We start from the raw sequence: 8,636 nt of genomic DNA on the forward strand, positions 1-8,636 counted from the left end.
TTAATCTGTCTTTTTGTTTCGTCGTGGAAGCTTCGATACCGTCACAGCGGTCCTCAGCCTCCCCTCTCTTTCGTGGGTTTCTCTGGTTAGCCTGCTTTACTTCCTCTACAAATCCCTACCCTGAAAAGTGTCTAATTCGTCGTCGATTTCATAATACATCTTCTCATGGGAAGAAAGTACGTGACTTCACGCTTGGCCGATTATTGAGATAAAGTCCAGGCGCACACATTGTTTATGTTATCATTCGGAGAACCGACTTCTCGGAGGTCTTATTAATCGTCTCAACCAAAATCAAACAACTCTCTAATCGGTTCTTTTTTAACGATCTAGTTTCGCCAATTGTATATCTAATATAAGATTTATATATCCTGCAATCAAACCTGCTATATCCTATGTCTAAATAATCATAGCTGAGTTACATTAATATTCCTTTCAAGAAATTGCGCTTAATCTAGTGTATACATTTATTCGTTTACAAGAAACGATTATCATTTCAAACATTTCCATGTCGATTTGCCCGACTGTTACTTGCCAATCTTTTCTTCTAAATAATACTTAAATTCTGAATTCAAGACTCGCTTTTGAAATTTGAGTTTCTTTTTATTCAAACTGAAACCGCGAATTTGCGTCACTGACTGTGCTGTTCCTAGCAGCGAGAATGCACGAATTGTTATCTGGGTAGTGTCATATTTTATTCAATTTCACAGTTTTTACACTGTAGAACAAATGAAAGTACATAAAAGTTTCGAAGCTTGTGAGTTTTATAAAGTTTGCTTTGTGGCGAAAGTGAAGTGCAAGCAGTTCAATGATACTTTTCTGCTTATTAGTGAGCCTAGTGTAACAATATAGTATTTTTAGTTTTAATTTAATATTTTTAGCTATAACTTATTATTTTCTATGAGTATGGACATTAACATTAAGGAATATTCATGTGAATTGTTGTATTTGTTTCAATTTAAATTATAAAATTCCGTTGCTGACGTAAAAGGGGATGTCAGTTTGAGATTTTCAGGTTAGGAAAAATACCGAAAAAGTACGTTTTAAAAAACTGTACGAAAATTCAATATTTTTCTTGATACAACAAAGAAAAAACACCAATTTATTACTTGCTAGCAATATTGCCCTCCCGACCGCTTGGTGACCAACGTGCCGGCTATCGGCCAGATATATGAAAGCTCGAAATGACAATGAATAGGTTCCTTTAATTATAATTATAATTATAATTATAATTATAATTATGTTTAAAAATATTAGTTTAAGGTGCATAAATGAAAGGTATATGTATATATATTTTTTTAAATGCTTTTATTTTGATTTTGATTTGGAAGCTCAGAAACTTTTTCAGTTTCTTCGAGTCTCGGAAAAGTGAAACTCGCGAACGCAAATCCTTTGAACGAAAAATCGAGACACGCTTTCTAGCCTTTCAGACGTTATCGGTGAGCAGAGGAGTCGAATTTTTTATTAGATCTTCCGGAAGAGTGTTTCGCACATCTTTTTCAATAGTTTTTTTGCAAAAACGGACCGATTGTTTAGCAACAAAAACTATTTTCGACCTTCTGTTGGTAGTGTTGATTTTGTCGAGATGGGCATTTTGCGAGTTGGAGGACGCGCAGAGAATTATGCTAAATTATAGGTGAATCTGCCGTTCGTAGAGGAATTTCAGTTTTCAGGACATTGATTCGAACTATGGCAAGCAAATCGTTCCTTGGCCGTCATAGCATAAAGGTCTCCAAGAGCGTTTGCTCGCGCGATTGCAGAGGGCGATACATTGTGCCTGCACTTCCGTTTGCCACTCATTCATACCGTCCAAACGACGGTTTATCGCCGTTACGCTGTCTGCCGCCCATCGGTCCGGTAATGTGCCAGGCACGTTTGCTTAAAATAGCACTAAACATACGCGCGGTTCACATCCCTGAACGTTTACAATATTAAGAACAAACTATTATTTGATAATGCATCTTGGAACCAAGTCTCTTAAAATTCTTTGGATTTCAAACAAATGACTTGAAACATTTGGATTTGTTTGAAATCTATCGAATTTCTTTATATCTTTTAAAATAACATTCAATTGATAACTTAAATAGTGTACACGCTATAGTCAAAGAATTCATGTCGTTTTTTTTGTCGAATTTAATTAATCTGCAGGCCTCCAAATCACTTAAAAGACCAAAAATAGTATAAATAGTATTTTCAATAAAAAAAATTATTTTTTGGTTTAAAATTAAATTGTTTACTATAAAATTAAACCATTTTGTTAAAAAGTCCTACTTCTTGTTTCAAAATTTAACTGCTTTGTTTAAAATTCGTCTTTTTGACTTGAAAATTCAAAAATTGATTGAAATTTATTTTTCTTGACTAAAGATTTTTCTAAATTAAAAGTTGAACTATTTTGTTGATAATTAATATTTTTTGTTAAAAACATCATCTCTTACTGTAGAAATTGCACCTTTGGTAGTAAAAATAGTGAAATTCTGATTACAATTTAATCTTTTTCGGTAGTAAATTAATTTTCTAATTAAAAATTTAAATGTTCTGCAGAAAATTAATATTTTTAGTTCTATAATTGAACAATTTAACAGAAAATTTAATTATTTGGTTGAAAATTCGGTTATGTAGGATAAATCCAGCTGTTTTTAATTTCTGATTACAATCTTTTTGTTATTAAAACTTTATCTATTACATTTTGTTACATTTTGTTAAATTCCACTGTTTTATTGAAAATTCATACTTTGGACTCTAAAATTCAACCATTTAGCAGAAAATTTATATTTGGTTACAAATTTTAATATTTTGTGAAAATTCGCCTTTTTATACAAAATCAGTTTTTTCACTTCAAATGCTTGCCCTACGAACAGCACTATTGGTGACATAAAATGCGTGGTTTTACAGTTTAAAATAAATAAAATAAATAGCGAATATATTTCCAATGAGAATAAAATAAATTTCGAGGAAAGAGATCGGCAAAGCAACAGTCGGGCAAGTCGGCATGAAGAAAAAAGATCTTTACCGATAAATCATTCCATCTGTTAATAAAATATTGACATTAGTATGATGGATTTGGACGGATGTATATTTAAGGTTAGTTATTAGCATCATGCTCATTTTGCGAAAGAGGTAATAAATTTTGACTGCAGGATGTATAATTTGGATTTTACATGCGCACCGTTAACATATTGTCACCGTTTGGGCAATAAAATAAAACAAATTGAAAAGTGTCTTGGAAAGGTTAGGTTTTGATATAGGACTCGATGAAAGAACTGTTTTAAAAAAAGTGACGCCTGGAATCTATCGTGATCGATTGCTTTGCATGAGAACAGAGGGCTTATTGATTACGCACTGCATTGTTCGGTTCAGGAGGTTAGAATTAGGGAGTTGAAGCAGTAATATACTGAAGATTCTCAGGCTCTCAGAAGCTCTGATAAATACTCCGCATGTACTCAGGTAGATATTTTTAAAGGTCCAGGTAGCTCATTTAAATGGTCTGAAGGCTTTAAAATGTCCTTACCAAAATTAAAATGAGAATTCCTTCATAAATAACAATCTGAGAGGCTGAAATTGAAATAAGAATTCGATCATAAATAACAAGCAGAGAGGCTATCTGTATAGAGTATCCGACAAACAAGGGTCCTTTGTTAAGCTTTCAGATCAAAATATAGTCATAGATTTTTTTAATTTCAGAGTTAACAGCCTAAAACATAATAATTCGGAATCTACGGGTTTCGATTATTTCAGATATCAAACTTTTTTTTAATGTTTCAATTTGGAATGAATATAACGGCTTGGTGACGGTCAACTACTGTAAATAACTCTGCCCACCCGGCACGTCACGAATAACATAGGTAATGCATAGCCTGAAACGAGCCATGCTATTTCGCCTGAAAATATTCTGAGATTTTCTATTTCTAGGGTAATGAAATAATGTATCGAAGTGTGAGGGGGAAGCTGAGGACTGCTTGGACGCGACGACATCGTAGCTTCTTAAAAGAATCTTAAAATGAATTACTTATTTTTATTTAGGAAGATTTTCAGGCAAGGATTTCATCGCTGGAGTTAGTTTTTCAAATTCTTAATTCCGAAAAGAAACTCGCAAATTAAGAATTTATACATATTTAACACTTTTTAATAACCACTTAGAATCATAATTTGAATATTTGAACTTTTCGCGCCTAAATTGAGTTCCGCTCGTTACATGGTGTCAGAAGTGGGATTCCACAAACTCGCCGCAATGGAATGCACTGGGAAATGAGACAGCTAATTGAGTCAGTTTTTTTTAAACAGTGAGTGAGAACTGCATTAAGTCCGTGATAGTGCTAAGTTTGAAAATTCACTGGCGAAATTAAAAAAAAAATGTTGTATCGAAAATTTTAAAAATCACCCAAGATAACCAGAGGATTTTTGAAAAGTTTGGACTAGAGGAAAAGAAGCCTCCGTTATTTCTCATTTATCAAACCCACCTTCCACTACTGTCGTCAAGAAAAAGGTTAAAAAGCGGGAGAAGATAGGAAAGACCAAGAGGAAGACGTGTGACGACTTGGGTTACGAAGAGTGATGAATCGCAAATCCAGATTACCGGAAGAAGAGGACTGATAGCCGCGGCACCCTCTCAAGGTTTTTGTACGAGATTTTAGACATGAAGTCATAGGGTGCATTGTGCAGTTAAAAGGTACGACCAAAGACAAGAAATGGAATTTTTCTACCGGAGGACATGTTCTTCAGGAGTCTGGGAACACAGGTATCCGAAGAGGCTTATCCGCGAGTGTTAGTGATTTTGTTATTCCAATTGTAAAATTGTTTTAAAATGTATCTAAACAGTTTTTTAAATGCAAGTGAAGTTTAGATAAAAATAATATCAGCCATCATCGAGACCATCGTAAGTACTGAGTCGCTTTCCTCTTTATATTTTTCTGTTGCGATTCCAATCACGGTAAGAAATTTTAATTAACATTTATTACTGTATTGCTTTGCGAACTCAAAGACATATATATAGTACTAGTTTGTCATAAGGACAACCGCGAGATTTCGCCGGGAGCGGGTGCTAATCTGTAAAAAAACTGCACTTGATCCCAGCGAAATCGTGGTAAAAATTTCAGCCATACCCACGTCTCACGACCATGAGATAAGTGGTTACAGTCTGTGACGGTATCAATACGACGATCACAGACGAACCAAGGACGACCGCCTTCTGCATTTACCCTGCGAGTGTTTCAGCATATTCCGGGTACAATCGTCGCTTCTTAGAAGGTCACTATACTTCTCTTTCTTTTCATTCTCCTTAGGTATGATGTTCTTATCAGTTGACGTCGAAAATTCGATAACGAACATGGTTCGCATCTCGAAGTCAAGGAGAACTCCGTAAGGCCTCGAGTGTACACCAGAAACAATTGTCAAGAATATAAAGTTCCAGTATATGCGGCACTTCTCATTCTCGCCAATTTATTCTATTTCCCTAGGAGCATTTAGAGGAGCAATATTAAGGTTAACGCTGTAAGAGTGACCGAGATGGTAATAAAGTACTTTTAGTGCCGCATTGTGCTTTTGGATGTATGTCGTTCCCGCATAAGTAGGACAACTAGATAGTATGTGTGATAGATGATTGGGGTGTGCATGGCACGCCCTGCAGCTATCAGTGGGAATGTCTTGGCTCAAAATGTGGCGACGATATGTTAGGGTGGAAACGACACCGTGTTGACAAGAAAAAATTACCCTTCGTGTCAGACTTCAATTCGGGCGATTTAAGGAAAGCAAAAGTCAGTTCACACGACATTGACTGATCCTGCACACTTTTGTGGAAGATGCTGTGCATCGCCTTATCGAGGAGCTGTTCACAGAAGTTTTTCTCCTGTGCTTTCTTAATCCGGGCTTTAGGAGTGGGTACTCGAGATAGATAAGATTTGATGCATTTTTCTCACCCCTAACACTAAAGTTAAGTCCGAGTGTTTCAGCAGCCTCCTCTGCTGCTTTTTATAAAAACGCTCTTTTGCCCACTTCTGCGTACTTCCTGACCATTTTAAGAAGAGAGTCTCTTCCATTTGCGACTCTATGTGCTGCAACCAGAATCATCGTGTTGTGAAGAGATCTAATACTCAATATTCCGCGACCACCTTAACGACGTGACATGTAGAGTCGCGGAACATAAGACTTGAGATGCATGCTAGGGTTTATGTGTATCACCTTTCGTGTCCCGATATCAAGGGATCTGAACTCGTTCATCTTCTACGAACCCACTCCAAATAAATAAATTACTACCAGGACGGCAAGTATGTTAGTTGCAGATATTTTGTTCTTCGCCGACAGTTCGGAAGACCAACTCAGCCGAATGAGACGTTTGTATCTGCTTCGGAGAGTATCCTTCATAGATGTTACATCCTGAATGCGGCTTTGTGGCACGCCCAGGTATGTATAAGTCTCACCAGCGCAAAGGTGTCGTATGGCGCTTCTATCAACGAGCTCAGGATCTTCAGGGATGCCATTAAGTTTTCCCCGCTTCAAATAAACCTTGGCGCTTTTGTCTAACCCAAATTCCATTCCAATTTCCTTAGTATATCGTTCGACAATCCCCACAGCTAGATGCAGTTGCTCTCTGTTTTTAGCATAGATCTTAAGATCATCCATGTAAAATACATGAGTGACCTTGTACTTTCGATCTGCAGGTTTCTCGCACAAGTACCCGTCGAAATGGCGAAGTGCTCGAGATAGTTGCAATAATGTGAGAAAAAAAGAAGTTGGCTCATGAAGTCGCCCTGAAAGACACCTCTCCGAAAGGTGACCTTGCTAGTTGCCACACGATTTTTTCCAGGTGAGATAGTAAACCTGGTTTTCCAAAGGGGCACCAATCTCTCTATGCATCTCACGATTTGCGGATGAACCTATAGGCTTTCCAAATGATAGATGATAAATCTATGGGAGGTTGAATCGAAAGCTTTCCGGTCATCAATCCAGGCCATCGATGGGTCACGCTGTTAGGATGCTGCATCTTTGCAGATACATTTATCAATGAGCAGTTTCTCCCGACATTCTGCTACGCCTTTCTTTGAGCCGTGTTGTTCATACATTTCTTGCAAAACATGTCCGATTCCCCGAAAAATCCTATCATTTAGGATAGCTGTGAATATCTTATACATTGTGTTCAAGCAAGTGATTGGCCTGTAATTCTTCGGGGCAGCCAAGTTGACCATTTTCGGCAGGAGTACTGTGCGCCCTTCCACCAACCACTCGGGAATTGGCTCTTCCGACTTTACATATAAGATGAAAATACGTGCCAAGTGCTAATGGGTTGAAAGAACCTTCTTCCACAAGAAGGTCTTGATGCCATCTGGTCCCGCAGGAGAATAGTTCTTCATACCTCTTAATACATTTTTCACCTCCTCGGTAGTGATGGGTGGGCATTGTTCCTTAGATGTAATGAGGACATTACACAACTCCTTAAAGATATTTATGTTCTCTGAGTCTTCGTCCAATCTATGCTGCACGTCGTAGACTTCTCTCCAAAACACTTCGACCTCCCCTGGTTTGGGCGGGTGGTCCAAAGTAACTGAAGGGTCTTGGAAGAGTCTAGATGGGTCAGAGAAAAACTGTTGGTTTTCTTTGACCCACATTTCTCGCCGCTCTAGACTTCTCTTAGCGTCAGATAGTAACCATATACTCTCAACAATATGCTGCCTTAAGGTCAGCAGCTTTGACTTGTTTAGTATGTGATAAGGGATCCGGAGTTCGCGCGCTAAGTTTCTAACCTTGACGGTAAAATTCCTTGCAGTTGCTATGTAGCCAATCGCACATTGAATGAGTCCACGCGTACTGTCTCGCCCAGCCTATATTTGTGGCGAGTTGATGCATTCTTTTTTTGGTCTTATGATCAATCGTTGGTTTAGTTTTACGGATCGCATCGGCCAAAGCTCTAGCTGCATTATACACGCAACAATTGATAGTCCAGAGTTCGGATTCATCTGAAAAATGTCCACGCAGCTCGTCATCCATTTCAGACAGATCTTTAGCCTTGAGAGAAACCTGGGTGTTAATATTTCTCCAGGTCATAAAGCATCGCTCTTTTTCTATCGGATGTCCGCCCGCGGTTGGTCCTAGTGTCGCTTCTCTTTCTCTTTTGTCGGCTTGTTCTGGCTGTGGTAGAGTAAGCGGTCTGCTTACATGATCCCTTTTTTGGAGTAGTTCGGCATGGTTTCGCAGACGTTGATGCGAAAAGTGCGATAGCTCTGGGTGTTTCTCGCACCATATAGCATGCAGTCGTGCCATGTAACACCGTTCAGGGGCTCCACTCGCATCGTAGTACTCTAGCAAGTCATGATTTTGTCGCTCCGTCCACCTGAAGGTCCCGAGATTCCACCGATCCATCGTATTGACTCTATCTTCATCGGCTCCCCCAGCTCTAGAGTGGTCGGAATTGTTGGCCGACACATTGTCGAGAGTCCTGCGCGTTCTATTGCTTTGAACCGCACTTACTACAACTATTTTTTGTGTTGTCATTGCTGTTCTCACAAGAAGCTAGGAAAAGGGGTTCAGCTTTCGGCGCGGTTTTTACACCTCCGCTTGGAGGTTAAATTCTTTGGGACCACCCCTGAACAATTGTCCGCGACTGCTCATTAATTTTTGTAACCATATTCAGCAGAAACCCTTGTTACAGG

The sequence above is a fragment of the Belonocnema kinseyi genome, chromosome 5 (genome assembly GCF_010883055.1).
Source record: "Belonocnema kinseyi isolate 2016_QV_RU_SX_M_011 chromosome 5, B_treatae_v1, whole genome shotgun sequence".
Lineage (NCBI taxonomy): Eukaryota > Metazoa > Arthropoda > Insecta > Hymenoptera > Cynipidae > Belonocnema > Belonocnema kinseyi.